This window comes from Hordeum vulgare, chromosome 2H, assembly GCF_904849725.1.
Source record: "Hordeum vulgare subsp. vulgare chromosome 2H, MorexV3_pseudomolecules_assembly, whole genome shotgun sequence".
Taxonomy (NCBI): domain Eukaryota; kingdom Viridiplantae; phylum Streptophyta; class Magnoliopsida; order Poales; family Poaceae; genus Hordeum; species Hordeum vulgare.
The window spans coordinates 576,765,223-576,788,795 of NC_058519.1; the positions used below are offsets into that span (position 1 = coordinate 576,765,223).

The following is a 23,573-nucleotide window of genomic DNA, read 5'->3' on the forward strand; positions in this document are numbered from 1 at the left end:
TGACTTTTCCCACCGCGCTTGACACCCAACGACTAGTAGTACTAGTAGTAGTAGTAGTAGTAGGGGCAAGCATACGGAACAAATAGATAGTTGCATGTCGGATGCGATCATACCAGCACTAAAGCACCGGATCCCATCAGAACTCCGAAGTTAAGCGTGCTTGGGCGAGAGTAGTACTAGGATGGTTGACCTCCTGGGAAGTCCTCGTGTTGCATTCCCCTTTTTAAATATATTTTTGCGCCACGTGACAAGGATGACGCGGGACCGTGATCTATATGACCTCATTTTCTTATTTTTGACGATTACTGTGTGACTTTTCCCACCGCGCTTGACACCCAACGACTAGTAGTAGTAGTAGTAGTAGTAGTAGTAGTAGTAGTAGTAGGGGCAAGCATAAGGAACAAATAGATAGTTGCATGTCGGATGCGATCATACCAGCACTAAAGCATCGGATCCCATCAGAACTCCGAAGTTTAGCGTGCTTGGGCGAGAGTAGTATTAGGATGGGTGACCTCCTGGGAAGTCCTCGTGTTGCATTCCCCTTTTTAAATATATTTTTGCGCCACGTGACAAGGATGACGCGGGAGCGTGATCTATATGACCTCATTTTCTTATTTTTGACGATTACTGTGTGACTTTTCCCACCGCGCTTGACACCCAACGACTAGTAGTAGTAGTAGTAGTAGGGGCAAGCATAAGGAACAAATAGATAGTTGCATGTCGGATGCGATCATACCAGCACTAAAGCACCGGATCCCATCAGAACTCCGAAGTTAAGCGTGCTTGGGCGAGAGTAGTACTAGGATGGGTGACCTCGTGGGAAGTCCTCGTGTTGCATTCCCCTTTTTAAATATATTTTTACGCCACGTGACAAGGATGACGCGGGAGCGTGATCTATATGACCTCATTTTCTTATTTTTGACGATTACTGTGTGACTTTTCCCACCGCGCTTGACACCCAACGACTAGTAGTAGTAGTAGTAGTAGTAGTAGTAGTAGGGGCAAGCATAAGGAACAAATAGATAGTTGCATGTCGGATGCGATCATACCAGCACTAAAGCACCGGATCCCATCAGAACTCTGAAGTTAAGCGTGCTTGGCGAGAGTAGTACTAGGATGGGTGACCTCCTGGGAAGTCCTCGTGTTGCATTCACCTTTTTAAATATATTTTTGCGCCACGTGACAAGGATGACGCGGGACCGTGATCTATATGACCTCATTTTCTTATTTTTGACGATTACTGTGTGACTTTTCCCACCGCGCTTGACACCCAACGACTAGTAGTAGTAGTAGTAGTAGTAGTAGGGGCAAGCATAAGGAACAAATAGATAGTTGCATGTCGGATGCGATCATACCAGCACTAAAGCACCGGATCCTATCAGAACTCCGAAGTTAAGCGTGCTTGGGCGAGAGTAGTACTAGGATGGGTGACCTCCTGGGAAGTTCTCGTGTTGCATTCCCCTTTTTAAATATATTTTTGCGCCACGTGACAAGGATGACGCGGGAGCGTGATCTATATGACCTCATTTTCTTATTTTTGACGATTACTGTGTGACTTTTCCCACCGCGCTTGACACCCAACGACTAGTAGTAGTAGTAGTAGTAGGGGCAAGCATAAGGAACAAATAGATAGTTGCATGTCAGATGCGATCATACCAGCACTAAAGCACCGGATCCCATCAGAACTCCGAAGTTAAGCGTGCTTGGGCGAGAGTAGTACTAGGATGGGTGACCTCCTGGGAAGTCCTCGTGTTGCATTCCCCTTTTTAAATATATTTTTGCGCCACGTGACAAGGATGACGCGGGACCGTGATCTATATGACCTCATTTTCTTATTTTTGACGATTACTGTGTGACTTTTCCCACCGCGCTTGACACCCAACGACTAGTAGTAGTAGTAGTAGTAGTAGTAGTAGTAGTAGGGGCAAGCATAAGGAACAAATAGATAGTTGCATGTCGGATGCGATCATACCAGCACTAAAGCACCGGATCCCATCAGAACTCCGAAGTTAAACGTGCTTGGGCGAGAGTAGTACTAGGATGGGTGACCTCCTGGGAAGTCCTCGTGTTGCATTCCCCTTTTTAAATATATTTTTGCGCCACGTGACAAGGATGACGCGGGACCGTGATCTATATGACCTCATTTTCTTATTTTTGACGATTACTGTGTGACTTTTCCCACCGCGCTTGACACCCAACGACTAGTAGTAGTAGTAGTAGTAGTAGTAGGGGCAAGCATAAGGAACAAATAGATAGTTGCATGTCGGATGCGATCATACCAGCACTAAAGCACCGGATCCCATCAGAACTTCGAAGTTAAGCGTGCTTGGGCGAGAGTAGTACTAGGATGGGTGACCTCCTGGGAAGTCCTCGTGTTGCATTCCCCTTTTTAAATATATTTTTGCGCCACGTGACAAGGATGACGCGTGAGCGTGATCTATATGACCTCATTTTGTTATTTTTGACGATTACTGTGTGACTTTTCCCACCGCGCTTGACACCCAACGACTAGTAGTACTAGTAGTAGTAGTAGTAGTAGGGGCAAGCATACGGAACAAATAGATAGTTGCATGTCGGATGCGATCATACCAGCACTAAAGCACCGGATCCCATCAGAACTCCGAAGTTAAGCGTGCTTGGGCGAGAGTAGTACTAGGATGGTTGACCTCCTGGGAAGTCCTCGTGTTGCATTCCCCTTTTTAAATATATTTTTGCGCCACGTGACAAGGATGACGCGGGACCGTGATCTATATGACCTCATTTTCTTATTTTTGACGATTACTGTGTGACTTTTCCCACCGCGCTTGACACCCAACGACTAGTAGTAGTAGTAGTAGTAGTAGTAGTAGTAGTAGTAGTAGTAGGGGCAAGCATAAGGAACAAATAGATAGTTGCATGTCGGATGCGATCATACCAGCACTAAAGCATCGGATCCCATCAGAACTCCGAAGTTTAGCGTGCTTGGGCGAGAGTAGTATTAGGATGGGTGACCTCCTGGGAAGTCCTCGTGTTGCATTCCCCTTTTTAAATATATTTTTGCGCCACGTGACAAGGATGACGCGGGAGCGTGATCTATATGACCTCATTTTCTTATTTTTGACGATTACTGTGTGACTTTTCCCACCGCGCTTGACACCCAACGACTAGTAGTAGTAGTAGTAGTAGGGGCAAGCATAAGGAACAAATAGATAGTTGCATGTCGGATGCGATCATACCAGCACTAAAGCACCGGATCCCATCAGAACTCCGAAGTTAAGCGTGCTTGGGCGAGAGTAGTACTAGGATGGGTGACCTCGTGGGAAGTCCTCGTGTTGCATTCCCCTTTTTAAATATATTTTTACGCCACGTGACAAGGATGACGCGGGAGCGTGATCTATATGACCTCATTTTCTTATTTTTGACGATTACTGTGTGACTTTTCCCACCGCGCTTGACACCCAACGACTAGTAGTAGTAGTAGTAGTAGTAGTAGTAGTAGGGGCAAGCATAAGGAACAAATAGATAGTTGCATGTCGGATGCGATCATACCAGCACTAAAGCACCGGATCCCATCAGAACTCTGAAGTTAAGCGTGCTTGGCGAGAGTAGTACTAGGATGGGTGACCTCCTGGGAAGTCCTCGTGTTGCATTCACCTTTTTAAATATATTTTTGCGCCACGTGACAAGGATGACGCGGGACCGTGATCTATATGACCTCATTTTCTTATTTTTGACGATTACTGTGTGACTTTTCCCACCGCGCTTGACACTCAACGACTAGTAGTAGTAGTAGTAGTAGTAGTAGTAGTAGTAGGGGCAAGCATAAGGAACAAATAGATAGTTGCATGTCGGATGCGATCATACCAGCACTAAAGCACCGGATCCCATCAAAACTTCGAAGTTAAGCGTGCTTGGGCGAGAGTAGTACTAGGATGGGTGACCTCCTATGAAGTCCTCGTGTTGCATTCCCCTTTTTAAATATATTTTTGCGCCACGTGACAAGGATGACGCGGGAGCGTGATCTATATGACCTCATTTTCTTATTTTTGACGATTACTGTGTGACTTTTCCCACCGCGCTTGACACCCAACGACTAGTACTAGTAGTAGTAGTAGGGGCGAGCATAAGGAACGAATAGATAGTTGCATGTCGGATGCGATCATACCAGCACTAAGGCACCGGATCCCATCAGAACTCCAAAGTTAAGCGTGCTTGGGCAAGAGTAGTACTAGGATGGGTGACCTCCTGGGAAGTCCTCGTGTTGCATTCCCCTTTTTAAATATATTTTTGCGCCACGTGACAAGGATGACGCGGGACCGTGATCTATATGACCTCATTTTCTTATTTTTGACGATTACTGTGTGACTTTTCCCACCGCGCTTGACACCCAACGACTACTACTAGTAGTAGTAGTAGGGCCAAGCATAAGGAACAAATAGATAGTTGCATGTCGGATGCGATCATACCAGCACTAAAGCACCGGATCCCATTAGAACTTCGGAGTTAAGCGTGCTTGGACGAGAGTAGTACTAGGATGGGTGACCTCCTGGGAAGTCCTCGTGTTGCATTCCCCTTTTTAAATATATTTTTGCGCCACGTGACAAGGATGACGCGGGAGCGTGATCTATATGACCTCATTTTCTTATTTTTGACGATTACTGTGTGACTTTTCCCACCGCGCTTGACACCCAACGACTAGTAGTAGTAGTAGTAGTAGTAGTAGTAGTAGTAGTAGTAGTAGTAGTAGGGGCAAGCATAAGGAACAAATAGATAGTTGCATGTCGGATGCGATCATACCAGCACTAAAGCACCGGATCCCATCAGAACTCCGAAGTTAAGCGTGCTTGGGCGAGAGTAGTACTATTATGGGTGACCTCCTCGGACTCCGTGTTGCATTCCCCTTTTTAAATATATTTTTGCGCCACGTGACAAGGATGACGCGGGAGCGTGATCTATATGACCTCATTTTCTTATTTTTGACGATTACCGTGTGACTTTTCCCACCGCGCTTGACACCCAACGACTAGTAGTAGTAGTAGTAGTAGTAGTAGTAGTAGTAGTAGTAGTAGTAGGGGCAAGCATAAGGAACAAATAGATAGTTGCACGTCGGATGCGATCATACCAGCACTAAAGCACCGGATCCCATGAGAACTCCGAAGTTAAGCGTGCTTGGGCGAGAGTAGTACTAGGATGGGTGACCTCCTGGGAAGTCCTCATGTTGCATTCCCCTTTTTAAATATATTTTTGCGCCACGTGACAAGGATGACGCGGGACCGTGATCTATATGACCTCATTTTCTTATTTTTGACGATTACTGTGTGACTTTTCCCACCGCGCTTGACACCCAACGACTAGTAGTAGTAGTAGTAGTAGTAGTAGTAGTAGTAGTAGTAGTAGTAGGGGCAAGCATAAGGAACAAATAGATAGTTGCATGTCGGATGCGATCATACCAGCACTAAAGCACCGGATCCCATCAGAACTCCGAAGTTAAGCGTGCTTGGGCGAGAGTAGTACTAGGATGGGTGACCTCCTGGGCAGTCCTCGTGTTGCATTCCCCTTTTTAAATATATTTTTGCGCCACGTGACAAGGATGACGCGGGACCGTGATCTATATGACCTCATTTTCTTATTTTTGACGATTACTGTGTGACTTTTCCCACCGCGCTTGACACCCAACGACTAGTAGTAGTAGTAGTAGTAGTAGTAGTAGGGGCAAGCATAAGGAACAAATAGATAGTTGCATGTCGGATGCGATCATACGAGCACTAAAGCACCGGATCCCATCAGAACTCCGAAGTTAAGCGTGCTTGGGCGAGAGTAGTACTAGGATGGGTGACCTCCTCGGAAGTCCTCGTGTTGCATTCCCCTTTTTAAATATTTTTTTGCGCCACGTGACAAGGATGACGCGGGACCGTGATCTATATGACCTCATTTTCTTATTTTTGACGATTACTGTGTGACTTTTCCCACCGCGCTTGACACCCAACGACTAGTAGTAGTAGTAGTAGTAGTAGTAGTAGTAGTAGGTGCAAGCATAAGGAACAAATAGATAGTTGCATGTCGGATGCGATCATACCAGCACTAAAGCACCGGATCCCATCAGAACTCCGAAGTTAAGCGTGCTTGGGCGAGAGTAGTACTAGGATGGGTGACCTCCTGGGAAGTCCTCGTGTTGCATTCCCCTTTTTAAATATATTTTTGCGCCACGTGACAAGGATGACGCGGGAGCGTGATCTATATGACCTCATTTTCTTATTTTTGACGATTACTGTGTGACTTTTCCCACCGCGCTTGACACCCAACGACTATTAGTAGTAGTAGTAGTAGTAGGGGCAAGCATAAGGAACAAATAGATAGTTGCATGTCGGATGCGATCATACCAGCACTAAAGCACCGGATCCCATCAGAACTCCGAAGTTAAGCGTGCTTGGGCGAGAGTAGTACTAGGATGGGTGACCTCGTGGGAAGTCCTCGTGTTGCATTCCCCTTTTTAAATATATTTTTACGCCACGTGACAAGGATGACGCGGGACCGTGATCTATATGACCTCATTTTCTTATTTTTGACGATTACTGTGTGACTTTTCCCACCGCGCTTGACACCCAACGACTAGTAGTAGTAGTAGTAGTAGTAGTAGTAGTAGGGGCAAGCATAAGGAACAAATAGATAGTTGCATGTCGGATGCGATCATACCAGCACTAAAGCACCGGATCCCATCAGAACTCTGAAGTTAAGCGTGCTTGGCGAGAGTAGTACTAGGATGGGTGACCTCCTGGGAAGTCCTCGTGTTGCATTCCCCTTTTTAAATATATTTTTGCGCCACGTGACAAGTATGACGCGGGACCGTGATCTATATGACCTCATTTTCTTATTTTTGACGATTACTGTGTGACTTTTCCCACCGCGCTTGACACCCAACGACTAGTAGTAGTAGTAGTAGTAGTAGTAGTAGTAGTAGTAGTAGGGGCAAGCATAAGGAACAAATAGATAGTTGCATGTCGGATGCGATCATACCAGCACTAAAGCACCGGATCCCATCAAAACTTCGAAGTTAAGCGTGCTTGGGCGAGAGTAGTACTAGGATGGGTGACCTCCTATGAAGTCCTCGTGTTGCATTCCCCTTTTTAGATATATTTTTGCGCCACGTGACAAGGATGACGCGGGAGCGTGATCTATATGACCTCATTTTCTTATTTTTGACGATTACTGTGTGACTTTTCCCACCGCGCTTGACACCCAACGACTAGTAGTAGTAGTAGTAGTAGGGGCGAGCATAAGGAACAAATAGATAGTTGCATGTCGGATGCGATCATACAAGCACTAAGGCACCGGATCCCATCAGAACTCCAAAGTTAAGCGTGCTTGGGCAAGAGTAGTACTAGGATGGGTGACCTCCTGGGAAGTCCTCGTGTTGCATTCCCCTTTTTAAATATATTTTTGCGCCACGTGACAAGGATGACGCGGGACCGTGATCTATATGACCTCATTTTCTTATTTTTGACGATTACTGTGTGACTTTTCCCACCGCGCTTGACACCCAACGACTACTAGTAGTAGTAGTAGTAGGGGCAAGCATAAGGAACAAATAGATAGTAGCATGTCGGATGCGATCATACCAGCACTAAAGCACCGGATCCCATCAGAACTTCGGAGTTAAGCGTGCTTGGACGAGAGTAGTACTAGGATGGGTGACCTCCTGGGAAGTCCTCGTGTTGCATTCCCCTTTTTAAATATATTTTTGCGCCACGTGACAAGGATGACGCGGGAGCGTGATCTATATGACCTCATTTTCTTATTTTTGACGATTACTGTGTGACTTTTCCCACCGCGCTTGACACCCAACGACTAGTAGTAGTAGTAGTAGTAGTAGTAGTAGTAGTAGTAGTAGTAGTAGTAGTAGTAGTAGGGGCAAGCATAAGGAACAAATAGATAGTTGCATGTCGGATGCGATCATACCAGCACTAAAGCACCGGATCCCATCAGAACTCCGAAGTTAAGCGTGCTTGGGCGAGAGTAGTACTATTATGGGTGACCTCCTGGGACTCCGTGTTGCATTCCCCTTTTTAAATATATTTTTGCGCCACGTGACAAGGATGACGCGGGAGCGTGATCTATATGACCTCATTTTCTTATTTTTGACGATTACCGTGTGACTTTTCCCACCGCGCTTGACACCCAACGACTAGTAGTAGTAGTAGTAGTAGTAGTAGTAGTAGTAGTAGGGGCAAGCATAAGGAACAAATAGATAGTTGCATGTCGGATGCGATCATACCAGCACTAAAGCACCGGATCCCATCAGAACTCCGAAGTTAAGCATGCTTGGGCGAGAGTATTACTAGGATGGGTGACCTCCTCGGAAGTCCTCATGTTGCATTCCCCTTTTTACATATATTTTTGCGCCACGTGACAAGGATGACGCGGGACCGTGATCTATATGACCTCATTTTCTTATTTTTGACGATTACTGTGTGACTTTTCCCACCGCGCTTGACACCCAACGACTAGTAGTAGTAGTAGTAGTAGTAGTAGTAGTAGTAGTAGTAGGGGAAAGCATAAGGAACAAATAGATAGTTGCATGTCGGATGCGATCATACCAGCACTAAAGCACCGGATCCCATCAGAACTCCGAAGTTAAGCGTGCTTGGGCGAGAGTAGTACTAGGATGGGTGACCTCCTGGGCAGTCCTCGTGTTGCATTCCCCTTTTTAAATATATTTTTGCGCCACGTGACAAGGATGACGCGGGACCGTGATCTATATGACCTCATTTTCTTATTTTTGACGATTACTGTGTGACTTTTCCCACCGCGCTTGACACCCAACGACTAGTAGTAGTAGTAGTAGTAGTAGTAGTAGGGGCAAGCATAAGGAACAAATAGATAGTTGCATGTCGGATGCGATCATACCAGCACTAAAGCACCGGATCCCATCAGAACTCCGAAGTTAAGCGTGCTTGGGCGAGAGTAGTACTAGGATGGGTGACCTCCTCGGAAGTCCTCGTGTTGCATTCCCCTTTTTAAATATATTTTTGCGCCACGTGACAAGGATGACGCGGGACCGTGATCTATATGACCTCATTTTCTTATTTTTGACGATTACTGTGTGACTTTTCCCACCGCGCTTGACACCCAACGACTAGTAGTAGTAGTAGTAGTAGTAGTAGTAGTAGTAGTAGGGGCAAGCATAAGGAACAAATAGATAGTTGCATGTCGGATGCGATCATACCAGCACTAAAGCACCGGATCCCATCAGAACTCCGAAGTTAAGCGTGCTTGGGCGAGAGTAGTACTAGGATGGGTGACCTCCTGTGAAGTCCTCGTGTTGCATTCCCCTTTTTAAATATATTTTTGCGCCACGTGACAAGGATGACGCGGGAGCGTGATCTATATGACCTCATTTTCTTATTTTTGACGATTACTGTGTGACTTTTCCCACCGCGCTTGACACCCAACGACTATTAGTAGTAGTAGTAGTAGTAGGGGCAAGCATAAGGAACAAATAGATAGTTGCATGTCGGATGCGATCATACCAGCACTAAAGCACCGGATCCCATCAGAACTCCAAAGTTGTACTAGGATGGGTGACCTCCTGGGAAGTCCTCGTGTTGCATTCCCCTTTTTAAATATATTTTTGCGCCACGTGACAAGGATGACGCGGGACCGTGATCTATATGACCTCATTTTCTTATTTTTGACGATTACTGTGTGACTTTTCCCACCGCGCTTGACACCCAACGACTACTAGTAGTAGTAGTAGTAGTAGTAGGGGCAAGCATAAGGAACAAATAGATAGTTGCATGTCGGATGCGATCATACCAGCATTAAAGCACCGGATCCCATCAGAACTTCGGAGTTAAGCGTGCTTGGACGAGAGTAGTACTAGGATGGGTGACCTCCTGGGAAGTCCTCGTGTTGCATTCCCCTTTTTAAATATATTTTTGCGCCACGTGACAAGGATGACGCGGGAGCGTGATCTATATGACCTCACTTTCTTATTTTTGACGATTACTGTGTGACTTTTCCCACCGCGCTTGACACCCAACGACTAGTAGTAGTAGTAGTAGGGGCAAGCATAAGGAACAAATAGATAGTTGCATGTCGGATGCGATCATACCAGCACTAAAGCACCGGATCCCATGGGAAGTCCTCGTGTTGCATTCCCCTTTTTAAATATATTTTTGCGCCACGTGACAAGGATGACGCGGGAGCGTGATCTATATGACCTCATTTTCTTATTTTTGACGATTACTGTGTGACTTTTCCCACCGCGCTTGACACCCAACGACTAGTAGTAGTAGTAGTAGTAGTAGTAGTAGTAGTAGTAGTAGTAGTAGTAGTAGTAGGGGCAAGCATAAGGAACAAATAGATAGTTGCATGTCGGATGCGATCATACCAGCACTAAAGCACCGGATCCCATCAGAACTCCGAAGTTAAGCGTGCTTGGGCGAGAGTAGTACTATTATGGGTGACCTCCTGGGACTCCGTGTTGCATTCCCCTTTTTAAATATATTTTTGCGCCACGTGACAAGGATGACGCGGGAGCGTGATCTATATGACCTCATTTTCTTATTTTTGACGATTACCGTGTGACTTTTCCCACCGCGCTTGACACCCAACGACTAGTAGTAGTAGTAGTAGTAGTAGTAGTAGTAGTAGTAGTAGTAGTAGTAGTAGGGGCAAGCATAAGGAACAAATAGATAGTTGCATGTCGGATGCGATCATACCAGCACTAAAGCACCGGATCCCATCAGAACTCCGAAGTTAAGCGTGCTTGGGCGAGAGTAGTACTAGGATGGGTGACCTCCTGGGAAGTCCTCGTGTTGCATTCCCCTTTTTAAATATATTTTTGCGCCACGTGACAAGGATGACGCGGGACCGTGATCTATATGACCTCATTTTTTTATTTTTAACGATTACTGTGTGACTTTTCCCACCGCGCTTGACACCCAACGACTAGTAGTAGTAGTAGTAGTAGTACGGGCAAGCATAAGGAACAAATAGATAGTTGCATGTCGGATGCGATCATACCAGCACTAAAGCACCGGATCCCATCAGAACTCCGAAGTTAAGCGTGCTTGGGTGAGAGTAGTACTAGGATGGGTGACCTCCTGGGCAGTCCTCGTGTTGCATTCCCCTTTTTAAATATATTTTTGCGCCACGTGACAAGGATGACGCGGGACCGTGATCTATATGACCTCATTTTCTTATTTTTGACGGTTACTGTGTGACTTTTCCCACCGCGCTTGACACCCAACGACTACTAGTAGTAGTAGTAGTAGTAGTAGGGGCAAGCATAAGGAACAAATAGATAGTTGCATGTCGGATGCGATCATACCAGCACTAAAGCACCGGATCCCATCAGAACTCCGAAGTTAAGCGTGCTTGGGCGAGAGTAGTACTAGGATGGGTGACCTCCTCGGAAGTCCTCGTGTTGCATTCCCCTTTTTAAATATATTTTTGCGCCACGTGACAAGGATGACGCGGGTCCGTGATCTATATGACCTCATTTTCTTATTTTTGACGATTACTGTGTGACTTTTCCCACCGCGCTTGACACCCAACGACTAGTAGTAGTAGTAGTAGTAGTAGTAGTAGTAGTAGGGGCAAGCATAAGGAACAAATAGATAGTTGCATGTCGGATGCGATCATACCAGCACTAAAGCACCGGATCCCATCAGAACTCCGAAGTTAAGCGTGCTTGGGCGAGAGTAGTACTAGGATGGGTGACCTCCTCGGAAGTCCTCGTGTTGCATTCCCCTTTTTAAATATATTTTTGCGCCACGTGACAAGGATGACGCGGGTCCGTGATCTATATGACCTCATTTTCTTATTTTTGACGATTACTGTGTGACTTTTCCCACCGCGCTTGACACCCAACGACTAGTAGTAGTAGTAGTAGTAGTAGTAGTAGTAGTAGTAGGGGCAAGCATAAGGAACAAATAGATAGTTGCATGTCGGATGCGATCATACCAGCACTAAAGCACCGGATCCCATCAGAACTCCGAAGTTAAGTGTGCTTGGGCGAGAGTAGTACTAGGATGGGTGACCTCCTGGGAAGTCCTCGTGTTGCATTCCCCTTTTTAAATATATTTTTGCGCCACGTGACAAGGATGACGCGGGACCGTGATCTATATGACCTCATTTTCTTATTTTTGACGATTACTGTGTGACTTTTCCACCGCGCTTGACACCCAACGACTAGTAGTAGTAGTAGTAGTAGTAGTAGTAGTAGGGGCAAGCATAAGGAACAAATAGATAGTTGCATGTCGGATGCGATCATACCAACACTAAAGCACCGGATCCCATCAGAACTCCGAAGTTAAGCGTGCTTGGGCGAGAGTAGTACTAGGATGGGTGACCTCCTGGGACTCCGTGTTGCATTCCCCTTTTTAAATATATTTTTGCGCCACGTGACAAGGATGACGCGGGAGCGTGATCTATATGACCTCATTTTCTTATTTTTGACGATTACCGTGTGACTTTTCCCACCGCGCTTGACACCCAACGACTAGTAGTAGTAGTAGTAGTAGTAGTAGGGGCAAGCATAAGGAACAAATAGATAGTTGCATGTCGGATGCGATCATACCAGCACTAAAGCACCGGATCCCATCAGAACTCCAAAGTTAAGCGTGCTTGGGCGAGAGTAGTACTAGGATGGGTGACCTCCTGGGAAGTCCTCGTGTTGCATTCCCCTTTTTAAATATATTTTTGCACCACGTGACAAGGATGACGCGGGACCGTGATCTATATGACCTCATTTTCTTATTTTTGACGATTACTGTGTGACTTTTCCCACCGCGCTTGACACCCAACGACTAGTAGTAGTAGTAGTAGTAGTAGTAGTAGTAGTAGTAGTAGGGGCAAGCATAAGGAACAAATAGATAGTTGCATGTCGGATGCGATCATACCAGCACTAAACCACCGGATCCCATCAGAACTCCGAAGTTAAGCGTGCTTGGGCGAGAGTAGTACTAGGATGGGTGACCTCCTGGGCAGTCCTCGTGTTGCATTCCCCTTTTTAAATATATTTTTGCGCCACGTGACAAGGATGACGCGGGACCGTGATCTATATGACCTCATTTTCTTATTTTTGACGATTACTGTGTGACTTTTCCCACCGCGCTTGACACCCAACGACTAGTAGTAGTAGTACTAGGGGCAAGCATAAGGAACAAATAGATAGTTGCATGTCGGATGCGATCATACCAGCACTAAAGCACCGGATCCCATCAGAACTCCGAAGTTAAGCGTCCTTGGGCGAGAGTAGTACTAGGATGGGTGACCTCCTCGGAAGTCCTCGTGTTGCATTCCCCTTTTTAAATATATTTTTGCGCCACGTAACAAGGATGACGCGGGACCGTGATCTATATGACCTCATTTTCTTATTTTTGACGATTACTGTGTGACTTTTCCCACCGCGCTTGACACCCAACGACTAGTAGTAGTAGTAGTAGTAGTAGTAGTAGTAGTAGTAGTAGTAGGGGCAAGCATAAGGAACAAATAGATAGTTGCATGTCGGATGCGATCATACCAGCACTAAAGCACCGGATCCCATCAGAACTCCGAAGTTAAGCGTGCTTGGGCGAGAGTAGTACTAGGATGGGTGACCTCCTGGGAAGTCCTCGTGTTGCATTCCCCTTTTTAAATATATTTTTGCGCCACGTGACAAGGATGACGCGGGAGCGTGATCTATATGACCTCATTTTGTTATTTTTGACGATTACTATGTGATTTTTCCCACCGCGCTTGACACCCAACGACTAGTAGTACTAGTAGTAGTAGTAGTAGTAGGGGCAAGCATAAGGAACAAATAGATAGTTGCATGACGGATGCAATCATACCAGCACTAAAGCACCGGATCCCATCAGAACTCCGAAGTTAAGCGTGCTTGGGCGAGAGTAGTACTAGGATGGGTGACCTCCTCGGAAGTCCTCGTGTTGCATTCCCCTTTTTAAATATATTTTTGCGCCACGTGACAAGGATGACGCGGGACCGTGATCTATATGACCTCATTTTCTTATTTTTGACGATTACTGTGTGACTTTTCCCACCGCGCTTGACACCCAACGACTAGTAGTAGTAGTAGTAGTAGTAGTAGTAGTAGTAGGGGCAAGCATAAGGAACAAATAGATAGTTGCATGTCGGATGCGATCATACCAGCACTAAAGCACCGGATCCCATCAGAACTCCGAAGTTTAGCGTGCTTGGGCGAGAGTAGTACTAGGATGGGTGACCTCCTGGGAAGTCCTCGTGTTGCATTCCCCTTTTTAAATATATTTTTGCGCCACGTGACAAGGATGACGCGGGAGCGTGATCTATATGACCTCATTTTCTTATTTTTGACGATTACTGTGTGACTTTTCCCACCGCGCTTGACACCCAACTACTAGTAGTAGTAGTAGTAGTAGTAGTAGTAGTACTAGTAGTAGGGGCAAGCATAAGGAACAAATAGATAGTTGCATGTCGGATGCGATCATACCAGCACTAAAGCACCGGATCCCATCAAAACTCCGAAGTTAAGCGTGCTTGGGCGAGAGTAGTACTAGGATGGGTGACCTCCTGTGAAGTCCTCGTGTTGCATTCCCCTTTTTAAATATATTTTTGCGCCACGTGACAAGGATGACGCGGGAGCGTGATCTATATGACCTCATTTTCTTATTTTTGACGATTACTGTGTGACTTTTCCCACCGCGCTTGACACCCAACGACTAGTAGTAGTAGTAGTAGTAGGGGCAAGCATAAGGAACAAATAGATCGTTGCATGTCGGATGCGATTATACCAGCACTAAAGCATCGGATCCCATCAGAACTCCGAAGTTAAGCGTGCTTGGGCGAGAGTAGTACTAGGATGGGTGACCTCCTGGGAAGTCCTCGTGTTGCATTCCCCTTTTTAAATATATTTTTGCGCCACGTGACAAGGATGACGCGGGAGCGTGATCTATATGACCTCATTTTCTTATTTTTGACGATTACTGTGTGACTTTTCCCACCGCGCTTGACACCCAACGACTAGTAGTAGTAGTAGTAGTAGTAGTAGTAGTAGTAGTAGTAGTAGGGGCAAGCATAAGGAACAAATAGATAGTTGCATGTCGGATGCGATCATAGCAGCACTAAAGCACCGGATCCCATCAGAACTCCGAAGTTAAGCGTGCTTGGGCGAGAGTAGTACTAGGATGGGTGACCTCCTGGGACTCCGTGTTGCATTCCCCTTTTTAAATATATTTTTGCGCCACGTGACAAGGATGACGCGGGAACGTGATCTATATGACCTCATTTTCTTATTTTTGACGATTACCGTGTGACTTTTCCCACCGCGCTTGACACCCAACGACTAGTAGTAGTAGTAGTAGTAGTAGTAGGGGCAAGCATAAGGAACAAATAGATAGTTGCATGTCGGATGCGATCATACCAGCACTAAAGCACCGGATCCCATCAAAACTCCGAAGTTAAGCGTGCTTGGGCGAGAGTAGTACTAGGATGGGTGACCTCCTGGGAAGTCCTCGTTTTGCATTCCCCTTTTTAAATATATTTTTGCGCCACGTGACAAGGATGACGCGGGACCGTGATCTATATGACCTCATTTTCTTATTTTTGACGATTACTGTGTGACTTTTCCCACCGCGCTTGACACCCAACGACTAGTAGTAGTAGTAGTAGTAGTAGGGGCAAGCATAAGGAACAAATAGATAGTTGCATGTCAGATGCGATCATACCAGCACTAAAGCACCGGATCCCATCAGAACTCCGAAGTTAAGCGTGCTTGGGCGAGAGTAGTACTAGGATGGGTGACCTCCTGGGAAGTCCTCGTGTTGCATTCCCCTTTTTAAATATATTTTTGCGCCACGTGACAAGGATGACGCGGGACCGTGATCTATATGACCTCATTTTCTTATTTTTGACGATTACTGTGTGACTTTTCCCACCGCGCTTGACACCCAACGACTAGTAGTAGTAGTAGTAGGGGCAAGCATAAGGAACAAATAGATAGTTGCATGTCGGATGCGATCATAGCAGCACTAAAGCACCGGATCCCACCAGAACTCCGAAGTTAAGCGTGCTTGGGCGAGAGTAGTACTAGGATGGGTGACCTCCTGGGAAGTCCTCGTGTTGCATTCCCCTTTTTAAATATATTTTTGCGCCACGTGACAAGGATGACGCGGGAGCGTGATCTATATGACCTCATTTTCTTATTTTTGACGATTACTGTGTGACTTTTCCCACCGCGCTTGACACCCAACGACTAGTAGTAGTAGTAGTAGTAGTAGTAGTAGTAGTACTAGTAGTAGTAGTAGTAGGGGCAAGCATAAGGAACAAATAGATAGTTGCATGTCGGATGCGATCATACCAGCACTAAAGCACCGGATCCCATCAGAACTCCGAAGTTAAGCGTGCTTGGGCGAGAGTAGTACTAGGATGGGTGACCTCCTGGGAAGTCCTCGTGTTGCATTCCCCTTTTTAAATATATTTTTGCGCCACGTGACAAGGATGACGCGGGACCGTGATCTATATGACCTCATTTTCTTATTTTTGACGATTACTGTGTGACTTTTCCCACCGCGCTTGACACCCAACGACTAGTAGTAGTAGTAGTAGTAGGGGCAAGCATAAGGAACAAATAGATAGTTGCATGTCGGATGCGATCATACCAGCACTAAAGCACCGGATCCCATCAGAACTCCGAAGTTAAGCGTGCTTGGGCGAGAGTAGTACTAGGATGGGTGACCTCCTGGGAAGTCCTCGTGTTGCATTCCCCTTTTTAAATATATTTTTGCGCCACGTGACAAGGATGACGCGGGAGCGTGATCTATATGACCTCATTTTCTTATTTTTGACGATTACTGTGTGACTTTTCCCACCGCGCTTGACACCCAACGACTACTAGTAGTAGTAGTAGTAGTAGGGGCAAGCATAAGGAACAAATAGATAGTTGCATGTCGGATGCGATCATACCAGCACTAAAGCACCGGATCACATCAGAACTCCGAAGTTAAGCGTGCTTGGGCGAGAGTAGTACTAGGATGGGTGACCTCCTGGGAAGTCCTCGTGTTGCATTCCCCTTTTTAAATATATTTTTGCGCCACGTGACAAGGATGACGCGGGACCGTGATCTATATGACCTCATTTTCTTATTTTTGACGATTACTGTGTGACTTTTCCCACCACGCTTGACACCCAACGACTAGTAGTAGTAGTAGTAGTAGTAGGGGCAAGCATAAGGAACAAATAGATAGTTGCATGTCGGATGCGATCATACCAGCACTAAAGCACCGGATCCCATCAGAACTCCGAAGTTAAGCGTGCTTGGGCGAGAGTAGTACTAGGATGGGTGACCTCCTGGGAAGTCCTCGTGTTGCATTCCCCTTTTTAAATATATTTTTGCGCCACGTGACAAGGATGACGCGGGAGCGTGATCTATATGACCTCATTTTCTTATTTTTGACGATTACTGTGTGACTTTTCCCACCGCGCTTGACACCCAACGACTAGTAGTAGTAGTAGTAGTAGTAGTAGGGGCAAGCATAAGGAACAAATAGATAGTTGCATGTCGGATGCGATCATACCAGCACTAAAGCACCGGATCCCATCAGAACTCTAAAGTTAAGCGTGCTTGGGCGAGAGTAGTACTAGGATGGGTGACCTCCTGGGAAGTCCTCGTGTTGCATTCCCCTTTTTAAATATATTTTTGCGCCACGTGACAAGGATGACGCGGGAACGTGATCTATATGACCTCATTTTCTTATTTTTGACGATTACCGTGTAACTTTTCCCACCGCGCTTGACACCCAACGACTACTAGTAGTAGTAGTAGTAGTAGTAGTAGGGGCAAGCATAAGGAACAAATAGATAGTTGCATGTCGGATGCGATCATACCAGCACTAAAGCACCGGATCCCATCAAAACTCCGAAGTTAAGCGTGCTTGGGCGAGAGTATTACTAGGATGGGTGACCTCCTGGGAAGTCCTCGTTTTGCATTCCCCTTTTTAAATATATTTTTGCGCCACGTGACAAGGATGACGCGGGACCGTGATCTATATGACCTCATTTTCTTATTTTTGACGATTACTGTGTGACTGTTCCCACCGCGCTTGACACCCAACGACTAGTAGTAGTAGTAGTAGTAGTAGGGGCAAGCATAAGGAACAAATAGATAGTTGCATATCAGATGCGATCATACCAGCACTAAAGCACCGGATCCCATCAGAACTCCGAAGTTAAGCGTGCTTGGGCGAGAGTAGTACTAGGATGGGTGACCTCCTTGGAAGTCCTCGTGTTGCATTCCCCTTTTTAAATATATTTTTGCGCCACGTGACAAGGATGACGCGGGACCGTGATCTATATGACCTCATTTTCTTATTTTTGACGATTACTGTGTGACTTTTCCCACCGCGCTTGACACCCAACGACTAGTAGTAGTAGTAGGGGCAAGCATAAGGAACAAATAGATAGTTGCATGTCGGATGCGATCATAGCAGCACTAAAGCACCGGATCCCACCAGAACTCCGAAGTTAAGCGTGCTTGGGCGAGAGTAGTACTAGGATGGGTGACCTCCTGGGAAGTCCTCGTGTTGCATTCCCCTTTTTAAATATATTTTTGCGCCACGTGACAAGGATGACGCGGGAGCGTGATCTATCGCGCTTGACACCCAACGACTAGTAGTAGTAGTAGTAGTAGTAGTAGTAGTACTAGTAGTAGTAGTAGTAGGGGCAAGCATAAGGAACAAATAGATAGTTGCATGTCGGATGCGATCATACCAGCACTAAAGCACCGGATCCCATCAGAACTCCGAAGTTAAGCGTGCTTGGGCGAGAGTAGTACTAGGATGAGTGACCTCCTGGGAAGTCCTCGTGTTGCATTCCCCTTTTTAAATATATTTTTGCGCCACGTGACAAGGATGACGCGGGACCGTGATCTATATGACCTCATTTTCTTATTTTTGACGATTACTGTGTGACTTTTCCCACCGCGCTTGACACCCAACGACTAGTAGTAGTAGTAGTAGTAGTAGTAGTAGTAGTAGTAGTAGTAGTAGGGGCAAGCATAAGGAACAAATAGATAGTTGCATGTCGGATGCGATCATACCAGCACTAAAGCACCGGATCCCATCAAAACTCCGAAGTTAAGCGTGCTTGGGCGAGAGTAGTACTAGGATGGGTGACCTCCTGTGAAGTCCTCGTGTTGCATTCCCCTTTTTAAATATATTTTTGCGCCACGTGACAAGGATGACGCGGGAGCATGATCTATATGACCTCATTTTCATATTTTTGACGATTACTGTGTGACTTTTCCCACCGCGCTTGACACCCAACGACTAGTAGTAGTAGTAGTAGTAGTTGTAGTAGTAGTAGGGGCAAGCATAAGGAACAAATAGATAGTTGCATGTCGGATGCGATCATACCAGCACTAAAGCACCGGATCCCATCAAAACTCCGAAGTTAAGCGTGCTTGGGCGAGAGTAGTACTAGGATGGGTGACCTCCTGTGAAGTCCTCGTGTTGCATTCCCCTTTTTAAATATATTTTTGCGCCACGTGACAAGGATGACGCGGGAGCGTGATCTATATGACCTCATTTTCTTATTTTTGACGATTACTGTGTGACTTTTCCCACCGCGCTTGACACCCAACGACTAGTAGTAGTAGTAGTAGTAGGGGCAAGCATAAGGAACAAATAGATAGTTGCATGTCGGATGCGATTATACCAGCACTAAAGCACCGGATCCCATCAGAACTCCGAAGTAAAGCGTGCTTGGGCGAGAGTAGTACTAGGATGGGTGACCTCCTGGGAAGTCCTCGTGTTGCATTCCCCTTTTTAAATATATTTTTGCGCCACGTGACAAGGATGACGCGGGAGCGTGATCTATATGACCTCATTTTCTTATTTTTGACGATTACTGTGTGACTTTTCCCACCGCGCTTGACACCCAACGACTAGTAGTAGTAGTAGTAGTAGTAGTAGTAGTAGTAGTAGTAGTAGTAGGGGCAAGCATAAGGAACAAATAGATAGTTGCATGTCGGATGCGATCATAGCAGCACTAAAGCACCGGATCCCATCAGAACTCCGAAGTTAAGCGTGCTTGGGCGAGAGTAGTACTAGGATGGGTGACCTCCTGGGACTCCGTGTTGCATTCCCCTTTTTAAATATATTTTTGCGCCACGTGACAAGGATGACGCGGGAACGTGATCTATATGACCTCATTTTCTTATTTTTGACGATTACCGTGTGACTTTTCCCACCGCGCTTGACACCCAACGACTAGTAGTAGTAGTAGTAGTAGTAGTAGTAGTAGGGGCAAGCATAAGGAACAAATAGATAGTTGCATGTCGGATGCGATCATACCAGCACTAAAGCACCGGATCCCATCAAAACTCCGAAGTTAAGCGTGCTTGGGCGAGAGTAGTACTAGGATGGGTGACCTCCTGGGAAGTCCTCGTGTTGCATTCCCCTTTTTAAATATATTTTTGCGCCACGTGACAAGGATGACGCGGGACCGTGATCTATATGACCTCATTTTCTTATTTTTGACGATTACTGTGTGACTTTTCCCACCGCGCTTGACACCCAACGACTAGTAGTAGTAGTAGTAGTAGTAGTAGGGGCAAGCATAAGGAACAAATAGATAGTTGCATGTCAGATGCGATCATACCAGCACTAAAGCACCGGATCCCATCAGAACTCCGAAGTTAAGCGTGCTTGGGCGAGAGTAGTACTAGGATGGGTGACCTCCTGGGAAGTCCTCGTGTTGCATTCCCCTTTTTAAATATATTTTTGCGCCACGTGACAAGGATGACGCGGGACCGTGATCTATATGACCTCATTTTCTTATTTTTGACGATTACTGTGTGACTTTTCCCACCGCGCTTGACACCCAACGACTAGTAGTAGTAGTAGTAGGGGCAAGCATAAGGAACAAATAGATAGTTGCATGTCGGATGCGATCATACCAGCACTAAAGCACCGGATCCCACCAGAACTCCGAAGTTAAGCGTGCTTGGGCGAGAGTAGTACTAGGATGGGTGACCTCCTGGGAAGTCCTCGTGTTGCATTCCCCTTTTTAAATATATTTTTGCGCCACGTGACAAGGATGACGCGGGAGCGTGATCTATATGACCTCATTTTCTTATTTTTGACGATTACTGTGTGACTTTTCCCACCGTGCTTGACACCCAACGACTAGTAGTAGTAGTAGTAGTAGTAGTAGTACTAGTAGTAGTAGTAGTAGGGGCAAGCATAAGGAACAAATAGATAGTTGCATGTCGGATGCGATCATACCAGCACTAAAGCACCGGATCCCATCAGAACTCCGAAGTTAAGCGTGCTTGGGCGAGAGTAGTACTAGGATGGGTGACCTCCTGGGAAGTCCTCGTGTTGCATTCCCCTTTTTAAATATATTTTTGCGCCACGTGACAAGGATGACGCGGGACCGTGATCTATATGACCTCATTTTCTTATTTTTGACGATTACTGTGTGACTTTTCCCACCGCGCTTGACACCCAACGACTAGTAGTAGTAGTAGTAGGGGCAAGCATAAGGAACAAATAGATAGTTGCATGTCGGATGCGATCATACCAGCACTAAAGCACCGGATCCCATCAGAACTCCGAAGTTAAGCGTGCTTGGGCGAGAGTAGTACTAGGATGGGTGACCTCTTGGGAAGTCCTCGTGTTGCATTCCCCTTTTAAAATATATTTTTGCGCCACGTGACAAGGATGACGCGGGAGCGTGATCTATATGACCTCATTTTCTTATTTTTGACGATTACTGTGTGACTTTTCCCACCGCGCTTGACACCCAACGACTACTAGTAGTAGTAGTAGTAGTAGGGGCAAGCATAAGGAACAAATAGATAGTTGCATGTCGGATGCGATCATACCAGCACTAAAGCACCGGATCCCATCAGAACTCCGAAGTTAAGCGTGCTTGGGCGAGAGTAGTACTAGGATGGGTGACCTCCTGGGAAGTCCTCGTGTTGCATTCCCCTTTTTAAATATATTTTTGCGCCACGTGACAAGGATGACGCGGGACCGTGATCTATATGACCTCATTTTCTTATTTTTGACGATTACTGTGTGACTTTTCCCACCACGCTTGACACCCAACGACTAGTAGTAGTAGTAGTAGTAGTAGGGGCAAGCATAAGGAACAAATAGATAGTTGCATGTCGGATGCGATCATACCAGCACTAAAGCACCGGATCCCATCAGAACTCCGAAGTTAAGCGTGCTTGGGCGAGAGTAGTACTAGGATGGGTGACCTCCTGGGAAGTCCTCGTGTTGCATTCCCCTTTTTAAATATATTTTTGCGCCACGTGACAAGGATGACGCGGGAGCGTGATCTATATGACCTCATTTTCTTATTTTTGACGATTACTGTGTGACTTTTCCCACCGCGCTTGACACCCAACGACTAGTAGTAGTAGTAGTAGTAGTAGGGGCAAGCATAAGGAACAAATAGATAGTTGCATGTCGGATGCGATCATACCAGCACTAAAGCACCGGATCCCATCAGAACTCTAAAGTTAAGCGTGCTTGGGCGAGAGTAGTACTAGGATGGGTGACCTCCTGGGAAGTCCTCGTGTTGCATTCCCCTTTTTAAATATATTTTTGCGCCACGTGACAAGGATGACGCGGGACCGTGATCTATATGACCTAATTTTCTTATTTTTGACGATTACTGTGTGACTTTTCCCACCGCGCTTGACACCCAACGACTAGTAGTAGTAGTAGTATTAGTAGTAGTAGTAGGGGCAAGCATAAGGAACAAATAGATGGTTGCATGTCGGATGCGATCATACCAGCACTGAAGCACCGGATCCCATCAGAACTCCGAAGTTAAGCGTGCTTGGGCGAGAGTAGTACTAGGATGGGTGACCTCCTGGGAAGTCCTCATGTTGCATTCCCCTTTTTAAATATATTTTTGCGCCACGTGACAAGGATGACGCGGGACCGTGATCTATATGACCTCATTTTCTTATTTTTGACGATTACTGTGTGACTTTTCCCACCGCGCTTGACACCCAACGACTAGTAGTAGTAGTAGTAGTAGGGGCAAGCATAAGGAACAAATAGATAGTTGCATGTCAGATGCGATCATACTAGCACTAAAGCACCGGATCCCATCAGAACTCCGAAGTTAAGCGTGCTTGGGCGAGAGTAGTACTAGGATGGGTGACCTCCTGGGAAGTCCTCGTGTTGCATTCCCCCTTTTAAATATATTTTTGCGCGACGTGACAAGGATGACGCGGGACCGTGATCTATATGACCTCATTTTCTTATTTTTGACGATTACTGTGTGACTTTTCCCACCGCGCTTGACACCCAACGACTAGTAGTAGTAGTAGTAGGGGCAAGCATAAGGAACAAATAGATAGTTGCATGTCGGATGCGATCATACCAGCACTAAAGCACCGGATCCCACCAGAACTCCAAAGTTAAGCGTGCTTGGGCGAGAGTAGTACTAGGATGGGTGACCTCCTGGGAAGTCCTCGTGTTGCATTCCCCTTTTTAAATATATTTTTGCGCCACGTGACAAGGATGACGCGGGAGCGTGATCTATATGACCTCATTTTCTTATTTTTGACGATTACTGTGTGACTTTTC

At 46.0% G+C, this 23,573-nt stretch overlaps 74 non-coding genes across 74 annotated transcripts; all 74 read left to right on the forward strand.

The window, feature by feature from the left end:
* The first annotated feature begins 99 nt into the window (after positions 1-99).
* Positions 100-218, forward strand: LOC123436009. The gene has a single exon (XR_006627248.1). It is a non-coding gene; the product is annotated as a 5S ribosomal RNA (ribosomal RNA).
* Positions 219-421: 203 nt separating this feature from the next.
* On the forward strand, positions 422-540 carry LOC123432590. Its single transcript, XR_006624164.1, has one exon. It is a non-coding gene; the product is annotated as a 5S ribosomal RNA (ribosomal RNA).
* A 182-nt stretch (positions 541-722) lies between these two features.
* LOC123434931 lies at positions 723-841 on the forward strand. The gene has a single exon (XR_006626198.1). It is a non-coding gene; the product is annotated as a 5S ribosomal RNA (ribosomal RNA).
* Positions 842-1,035: 194 nt separating this feature from the next.
* On the forward strand, positions 1,036-1,153 carry LOC123432912. The gene has a single exon (XR_006624478.1). It is a non-coding gene; the product is annotated as a 5S ribosomal RNA (ribosomal RNA).
* A 188-nt stretch (positions 1,154-1,341) lies between these two features.
* Positions 1,342-1,460, forward strand: LOC123436452. Its single transcript, XR_006627676.1, has one exon. It is a non-coding gene; the product is annotated as a 5S ribosomal RNA (ribosomal RNA).
* Positions 1,461-1,642: 182 nt separating this feature from the next.
* LOC123435847 lies at positions 1,643-1,761 on the forward strand. The gene has a single exon (XR_006627092.1). It is a non-coding gene; the product is annotated as a 5S ribosomal RNA (ribosomal RNA).
* A 197-nt stretch (positions 1,762-1,958) lies between these two features.
* Positions 1,959-2,077, forward strand: LOC123435221. Its single transcript, XR_006626479.1, has one exon. It is a non-coding gene; the product is annotated as a 5S ribosomal RNA (ribosomal RNA).
* Positions 2,078-2,265: 188 nt separating this feature from the next.
* LOC123436545 lies at positions 2,266-2,384 on the forward strand. The gene has a single exon (XR_006627764.1). It is a non-coding gene; the product is annotated as a 5S ribosomal RNA (ribosomal RNA).
* Positions 2,385-2,575: 191 nt separating this feature from the next.
* Positions 2,576-2,694, forward strand: LOC123436010. Its single transcript, XR_006627249.1, has one exon. It is a non-coding gene; the product is annotated as a 5S ribosomal RNA (ribosomal RNA).
* A 206-nt stretch (positions 2,695-2,900) lies between these two features.
* Positions 2,901-3,019, forward strand: LOC123432591. The gene has a single exon (XR_006624165.1). It is a non-coding gene; the product is annotated as a 5S ribosomal RNA (ribosomal RNA).
* A 182-nt stretch (positions 3,020-3,201) lies between these two features.
* Positions 3,202-3,320, forward strand: LOC123434934. The gene has a single exon (XR_006626199.1). It is a non-coding gene; the product is annotated as a 5S ribosomal RNA (ribosomal RNA).
* A 194-nt stretch (positions 3,321-3,514) lies between these two features.
* LOC123432913 lies at positions 3,515-3,632 on the forward strand. The gene has a single exon (XR_006624479.1). It is a non-coding gene; the product is annotated as a 5S ribosomal RNA (ribosomal RNA).
* A 197-nt stretch (positions 3,633-3,829) lies between these two features.
* On the forward strand, positions 3,830-3,948 carry LOC123432880. The gene has a single exon (XR_006624448.1). It is a non-coding gene; the product is annotated as a 5S ribosomal RNA (ribosomal RNA).
* Positions 3,949-4,130: 182 nt separating this feature from the next.
* LOC123431961 lies at positions 4,131-4,249 on the forward strand. The gene has a single exon (XR_006623566.1). It is a non-coding gene; the product is annotated as a 5S ribosomal RNA (ribosomal RNA).
* A 182-nt stretch (positions 4,250-4,431) lies between these two features.
* Positions 4,432-4,550, forward strand: LOC123432165. Its single transcript, XR_006623761.1, has one exon. It is a non-coding gene; the product is annotated as a 5S ribosomal RNA (ribosomal RNA).
* Positions 4,551-4,762: 212 nt separating this feature from the next.
* LOC123433360 lies at positions 4,763-4,878 on the forward strand. The gene has a single exon (XR_006624877.1). It is a non-coding gene; the product is annotated as a 5S ribosomal RNA (ribosomal RNA).
* A 209-nt stretch (positions 4,879-5,087) lies between these two features.
* Positions 5,088-5,206, forward strand: LOC123431548. The gene has a single exon (XR_006623140.1). It is a non-coding gene; the product is annotated as a 5S ribosomal RNA (ribosomal RNA).
* A 209-nt stretch (positions 5,207-5,415) lies between these two features.
* On the forward strand, positions 5,416-5,534 carry LOC123437256. Its single transcript, XR_006628447.1, has one exon. It is a non-coding gene; the product is annotated as a 5S ribosomal RNA (ribosomal RNA).
* Positions 5,535-5,725: 191 nt separating this feature from the next.
* On the forward strand, positions 5,726-5,844 carry LOC123431739. The gene has a single exon (XR_006623327.1). It is a non-coding gene; the product is annotated as a 5S ribosomal RNA (ribosomal RNA).
* Positions 5,845-6,041: 197 nt separating this feature from the next.
* LOC123434053 lies at positions 6,042-6,160 on the forward strand. The gene has a single exon (XR_006625347.1). It is a non-coding gene; the product is annotated as a 5S ribosomal RNA (ribosomal RNA).
* Positions 6,161-6,345: 185 nt separating this feature from the next.
* On the forward strand, positions 6,346-6,464 carry LOC123434935. Its single transcript, XR_006626200.1, has one exon. It is a non-coding gene; the product is annotated as a 5S ribosomal RNA (ribosomal RNA).
* Positions 6,465-6,658: 194 nt separating this feature from the next.
* LOC123432694 lies at positions 6,659-6,776 on the forward strand. Its single transcript, XR_006624266.1, has one exon. It is a non-coding gene; the product is annotated as a 5S ribosomal RNA (ribosomal RNA).
* A 203-nt stretch (positions 6,777-6,979) lies between these two features.
* Positions 6,980-7,098, forward strand: LOC123432881. The gene has a single exon (XR_006624449.1). It is a non-coding gene; the product is annotated as a 5S ribosomal RNA (ribosomal RNA).
* A 182-nt stretch (positions 7,099-7,280) lies between these two features.
* On the forward strand, positions 7,281-7,399 carry LOC123433034. The gene has a single exon (XR_006624593.1). It is a non-coding gene; the product is annotated as a 5S ribosomal RNA (ribosomal RNA).
* Positions 7,400-7,581: 182 nt separating this feature from the next.
* Positions 7,582-7,700, forward strand: LOC123431847. Its single transcript, XR_006623438.1, has one exon. It is a non-coding gene; the product is annotated as a 5S ribosomal RNA (ribosomal RNA).
* Positions 7,701-7,921: 221 nt separating this feature from the next.
* LOC123433250 lies at positions 7,922-8,037 on the forward strand. The gene has a single exon (XR_006624785.1). It is a non-coding gene; the product is annotated as a 5S ribosomal RNA (ribosomal RNA).
* A 200-nt stretch (positions 8,038-8,237) lies between these two features.
* LOC123433176 lies at positions 8,238-8,356 on the forward strand. The gene has a single exon (XR_006624720.1). It is a non-coding gene; the product is annotated as a 5S ribosomal RNA (ribosomal RNA).
* Positions 8,357-8,559: 203 nt separating this feature from the next.
* Positions 8,560-8,678, forward strand: LOC123437257. The gene has a single exon (XR_006628448.1). It is a non-coding gene; the product is annotated as a 5S ribosomal RNA (ribosomal RNA).
* Positions 8,679-8,869: 191 nt separating this feature from the next.
* Positions 8,870-8,988, forward strand: LOC123436264. The gene has a single exon (XR_006627495.1). It is a non-coding gene; the product is annotated as a 5S ribosomal RNA (ribosomal RNA).
* Positions 8,989-9,188: 200 nt separating this feature from the next.
* Positions 9,189-9,307, forward strand: LOC123435495. Its single transcript, XR_006626743.1, has one exon. It is a non-coding gene; the product is annotated as a 5S ribosomal RNA (ribosomal RNA).
* Positions 9,308-9,778: 471 nt separating this feature from the next.
* On the forward strand, positions 9,779-9,897 carry LOC123432315. Its single transcript, XR_006623904.1, has one exon. It is a non-coding gene; the product is annotated as a 5S ribosomal RNA (ribosomal RNA).
* Positions 9,898-10,355: 458 nt separating this feature from the next.
* LOC123433251 lies at positions 10,356-10,471 on the forward strand. Its single transcript, XR_006624786.1, has one exon. It is a non-coding gene; the product is annotated as a 5S ribosomal RNA (ribosomal RNA).
* Positions 10,472-10,686: 215 nt separating this feature from the next.
* Positions 10,687-10,805, forward strand: LOC123434054. Its single transcript, XR_006625348.1, has one exon. It is a non-coding gene; the product is annotated as a 5S ribosomal RNA (ribosomal RNA).
* Positions 10,806-10,990: 185 nt separating this feature from the next.
* Positions 10,991-11,109, forward strand: LOC123431547. The gene has a single exon (XR_006623139.1). It is a non-coding gene; the product is annotated as a 5S ribosomal RNA (ribosomal RNA).
* A 188-nt stretch (positions 11,110-11,297) lies between these two features.
* LOC123436265 lies at positions 11,298-11,416 on the forward strand. The gene has a single exon (XR_006627496.1). It is a non-coding gene; the product is annotated as a 5S ribosomal RNA (ribosomal RNA).
* Positions 11,417-11,613: 197 nt separating this feature from the next.
* Positions 11,614-11,732, forward strand: LOC123436266. Its single transcript, XR_006627497.1, has one exon. It is a non-coding gene; the product is annotated as a 5S ribosomal RNA (ribosomal RNA).
* A 200-nt stretch (positions 11,733-11,932) lies between these two features.
* LOC123435196 lies at positions 11,933-12,051 on the forward strand. The gene has a single exon (XR_006626455.1). It is a non-coding gene; the product is annotated as a 5S ribosomal RNA (ribosomal RNA).
* A 193-nt stretch (positions 12,052-12,244) lies between these two features.
* LOC123433311 lies at positions 12,245-12,360 on the forward strand. The gene has a single exon (XR_006624840.1). It is a non-coding gene; the product is annotated as a 5S ribosomal RNA (ribosomal RNA).
* A 188-nt stretch (positions 12,361-12,548) lies between these two features.
* Positions 12,549-12,667, forward strand: LOC123436090. The gene has a single exon (XR_006627325.1). It is a non-coding gene; the product is annotated as a 5S ribosomal RNA (ribosomal RNA).
* A 203-nt stretch (positions 12,668-12,870) lies between these two features.
* LOC123438457 lies at positions 12,871-12,989 on the forward strand. The gene has a single exon (XR_006629598.1). It is a non-coding gene; the product is annotated as a 5S ribosomal RNA (ribosomal RNA).
* A 179-nt stretch (positions 12,990-13,168) lies between these two features.
* LOC123431598 lies at positions 13,169-13,287 on the forward strand. The gene has a single exon (XR_006623189.1). It is a non-coding gene; the product is annotated as a 5S ribosomal RNA (ribosomal RNA).
* A 206-nt stretch (positions 13,288-13,493) lies between these two features.
* LOC123434056 lies at positions 13,494-13,612 on the forward strand. Its single transcript, XR_006625349.1, has one exon. It is a non-coding gene; the product is annotated as a 5S ribosomal RNA (ribosomal RNA).
* Positions 13,613-13,803: 191 nt separating this feature from the next.
* LOC123436678 lies at positions 13,804-13,922 on the forward strand. Its single transcript, XR_006627891.1, has one exon. It is a non-coding gene; the product is annotated as a 5S ribosomal RNA (ribosomal RNA).
* A 197-nt stretch (positions 13,923-14,119) lies between these two features.
* On the forward strand, positions 14,120-14,238 carry LOC123437566. The gene has a single exon (XR_006628740.1). It is a non-coding gene; the product is annotated as a 5S ribosomal RNA (ribosomal RNA).
* Positions 14,239-14,441: 203 nt separating this feature from the next.
* On the forward strand, positions 14,442-14,560 carry LOC123438804. Its single transcript, XR_006629925.1, has one exon. It is a non-coding gene; the product is annotated as a 5S ribosomal RNA (ribosomal RNA).
* Positions 14,561-14,742: 182 nt separating this feature from the next.
* On the forward strand, positions 14,743-14,861 carry LOC123437574. Its single transcript, XR_006628748.1, has one exon. It is a non-coding gene; the product is annotated as a 5S ribosomal RNA (ribosomal RNA).
* A 206-nt stretch (positions 14,862-15,067) lies between these two features.
* LOC123433332 lies at positions 15,068-15,183 on the forward strand. The gene has a single exon (XR_006624857.1). It is a non-coding gene; the product is annotated as a 5S ribosomal RNA (ribosomal RNA).
* A 188-nt stretch (positions 15,184-15,371) lies between these two features.
* Positions 15,372-15,490, forward strand: LOC123431558. The gene has a single exon (XR_006623150.1). It is a non-coding gene; the product is annotated as a 5S ribosomal RNA (ribosomal RNA).
* Positions 15,491-15,675: 185 nt separating this feature from the next.
* On the forward strand, positions 15,676-15,794 carry LOC123435850. The gene has a single exon (XR_006627094.1). It is a non-coding gene; the product is annotated as a 5S ribosomal RNA (ribosomal RNA).
* A 179-nt stretch (positions 15,795-15,973) lies between these two features.
* Positions 15,974-16,092, forward strand: LOC123432020. The gene has a single exon (XR_006623623.1). It is a non-coding gene; the product is annotated as a 5S ribosomal RNA (ribosomal RNA).
* Positions 16,093-16,307: 215 nt separating this feature from the next.
* LOC123434057 lies at positions 16,308-16,426 on the forward strand. The gene has a single exon (XR_006625350.1). It is a non-coding gene; the product is annotated as a 5S ribosomal RNA (ribosomal RNA).
* Positions 16,427-16,608: 182 nt separating this feature from the next.
* Positions 16,609-16,727, forward strand: LOC123434058. The gene has a single exon (XR_006625351.1). It is a non-coding gene; the product is annotated as a 5S ribosomal RNA (ribosomal RNA).
* Positions 16,728-16,912: 185 nt separating this feature from the next.
* LOC123435988 lies at positions 16,913-17,031 on the forward strand. The gene has a single exon (XR_006627228.1). It is a non-coding gene; the product is annotated as a 5S ribosomal RNA (ribosomal RNA).
* A 185-nt stretch (positions 17,032-17,216) lies between these two features.
* On the forward strand, positions 17,217-17,335 carry LOC123434059. The gene has a single exon (XR_006625352.1). It is a non-coding gene; the product is annotated as a 5S ribosomal RNA (ribosomal RNA).
* Positions 17,336-17,523: 188 nt separating this feature from the next.
* Positions 17,524-17,642, forward strand: LOC123438003. The gene has a single exon (XR_006629161.1). It is a non-coding gene; the product is annotated as a 5S ribosomal RNA (ribosomal RNA).
* A 191-nt stretch (positions 17,643-17,833) lies between these two features.
* LOC123432715 lies at positions 17,834-17,952 on the forward strand. The gene has a single exon (XR_006624285.1). It is a non-coding gene; the product is annotated as a 5S ribosomal RNA (ribosomal RNA).
* Positions 17,953-18,137: 185 nt separating this feature from the next.
* LOC123437975 lies at positions 18,138-18,256 on the forward strand. The gene has a single exon (XR_006629134.1). It is a non-coding gene; the product is annotated as a 5S ribosomal RNA (ribosomal RNA).
* A 176-nt stretch (positions 18,257-18,432) lies between these two features.
* LOC123432021 lies at positions 18,433-18,551 on the forward strand. The gene has a single exon (XR_006623624.1). It is a non-coding gene; the product is annotated as a 5S ribosomal RNA (ribosomal RNA).
* A 164-nt stretch (positions 18,552-18,715) lies between these two features.
* On the forward strand, positions 18,716-18,834 carry LOC123437581. Its single transcript, XR_006628755.1, has one exon. It is a non-coding gene; the product is annotated as a 5S ribosomal RNA (ribosomal RNA).
* A 209-nt stretch (positions 18,835-19,043) lies between these two features.
* On the forward strand, positions 19,044-19,162 carry LOC123438805. The gene has a single exon (XR_006629926.1). It is a non-coding gene; the product is annotated as a 5S ribosomal RNA (ribosomal RNA).
* Positions 19,163-19,359: 197 nt separating this feature from the next.
* LOC123438806 lies at positions 19,360-19,478 on the forward strand. Its single transcript, XR_006629927.1, has one exon. It is a non-coding gene; the product is annotated as a 5S ribosomal RNA (ribosomal RNA).
* A 182-nt stretch (positions 19,479-19,660) lies between these two features.
* On the forward strand, positions 19,661-19,779 carry LOC123437133. The gene has a single exon (XR_006628330.1). It is a non-coding gene; the product is annotated as a 5S ribosomal RNA (ribosomal RNA).
* Positions 19,780-19,988: 209 nt separating this feature from the next.
* On the forward strand, positions 19,989-20,104 carry LOC123433333. Its single transcript, XR_006624858.1, has one exon. It is a non-coding gene; the product is annotated as a 5S ribosomal RNA (ribosomal RNA).
* Positions 20,105-20,298: 194 nt separating this feature from the next.
* LOC123437630 lies at positions 20,299-20,417 on the forward strand. Its single transcript, XR_006628806.1, has one exon. It is a non-coding gene; the product is annotated as a 5S ribosomal RNA (ribosomal RNA).
* A 188-nt stretch (positions 20,418-20,605) lies between these two features.
* On the forward strand, positions 20,606-20,724 carry LOC123435851. Its single transcript, XR_006627095.1, has one exon. It is a non-coding gene; the product is annotated as a 5S ribosomal RNA (ribosomal RNA).
* Positions 20,725-20,903: 179 nt separating this feature from the next.
* Positions 20,904-21,022, forward strand: LOC123436877. Its single transcript, XR_006628084.1, has one exon. It is a non-coding gene; the product is annotated as a 5S ribosomal RNA (ribosomal RNA).
* A 209-nt stretch (positions 21,023-21,231) lies between these two features.
* Positions 21,232-21,350, forward strand: LOC123434060. Its single transcript, XR_006625354.1, has one exon. It is a non-coding gene; the product is annotated as a 5S ribosomal RNA (ribosomal RNA).
* A 179-nt stretch (positions 21,351-21,529) lies between these two features.
* Positions 21,530-21,648, forward strand: LOC123434988. Its single transcript, XR_006626251.1, has one exon. It is a non-coding gene; the product is annotated as a 5S ribosomal RNA (ribosomal RNA).
* A 185-nt stretch (positions 21,649-21,833) lies between these two features.
* Positions 21,834-21,952, forward strand: LOC123434061. Its single transcript, XR_006625355.1, has one exon. It is a non-coding gene; the product is annotated as a 5S ribosomal RNA (ribosomal RNA).
* A 185-nt stretch (positions 21,953-22,137) lies between these two features.
* Positions 22,138-22,256, forward strand: LOC123434063. Its single transcript, XR_006625357.1, has one exon. It is a non-coding gene; the product is annotated as a 5S ribosomal RNA (ribosomal RNA).
* A 185-nt stretch (positions 22,257-22,441) lies between these two features.
* Positions 22,442-22,560, forward strand: LOC123438004. The gene has a single exon (XR_006629163.1). It is a non-coding gene; the product is annotated as a 5S ribosomal RNA (ribosomal RNA).
* Positions 22,561-22,754: 194 nt separating this feature from the next.
* On the forward strand, positions 22,755-22,873 carry LOC123437588. Its single transcript, XR_006628762.1, has one exon. It is a non-coding gene; the product is annotated as a 5S ribosomal RNA (ribosomal RNA).
* A 182-nt stretch (positions 22,874-23,055) lies between these two features.
* On the forward strand, positions 23,056-23,174 carry LOC123437765. The gene has a single exon (XR_006628936.1). It is a non-coding gene; the product is annotated as a 5S ribosomal RNA (ribosomal RNA).
* Positions 23,175-23,353: 179 nt separating this feature from the next.
* Positions 23,354-23,472, forward strand: LOC123438596. Its single transcript, XR_006629731.1, has one exon. It is a non-coding gene; the product is annotated as a 5S ribosomal RNA (ribosomal RNA).
* Positions 23,473-23,573: the final 101 nt, after the last annotated feature.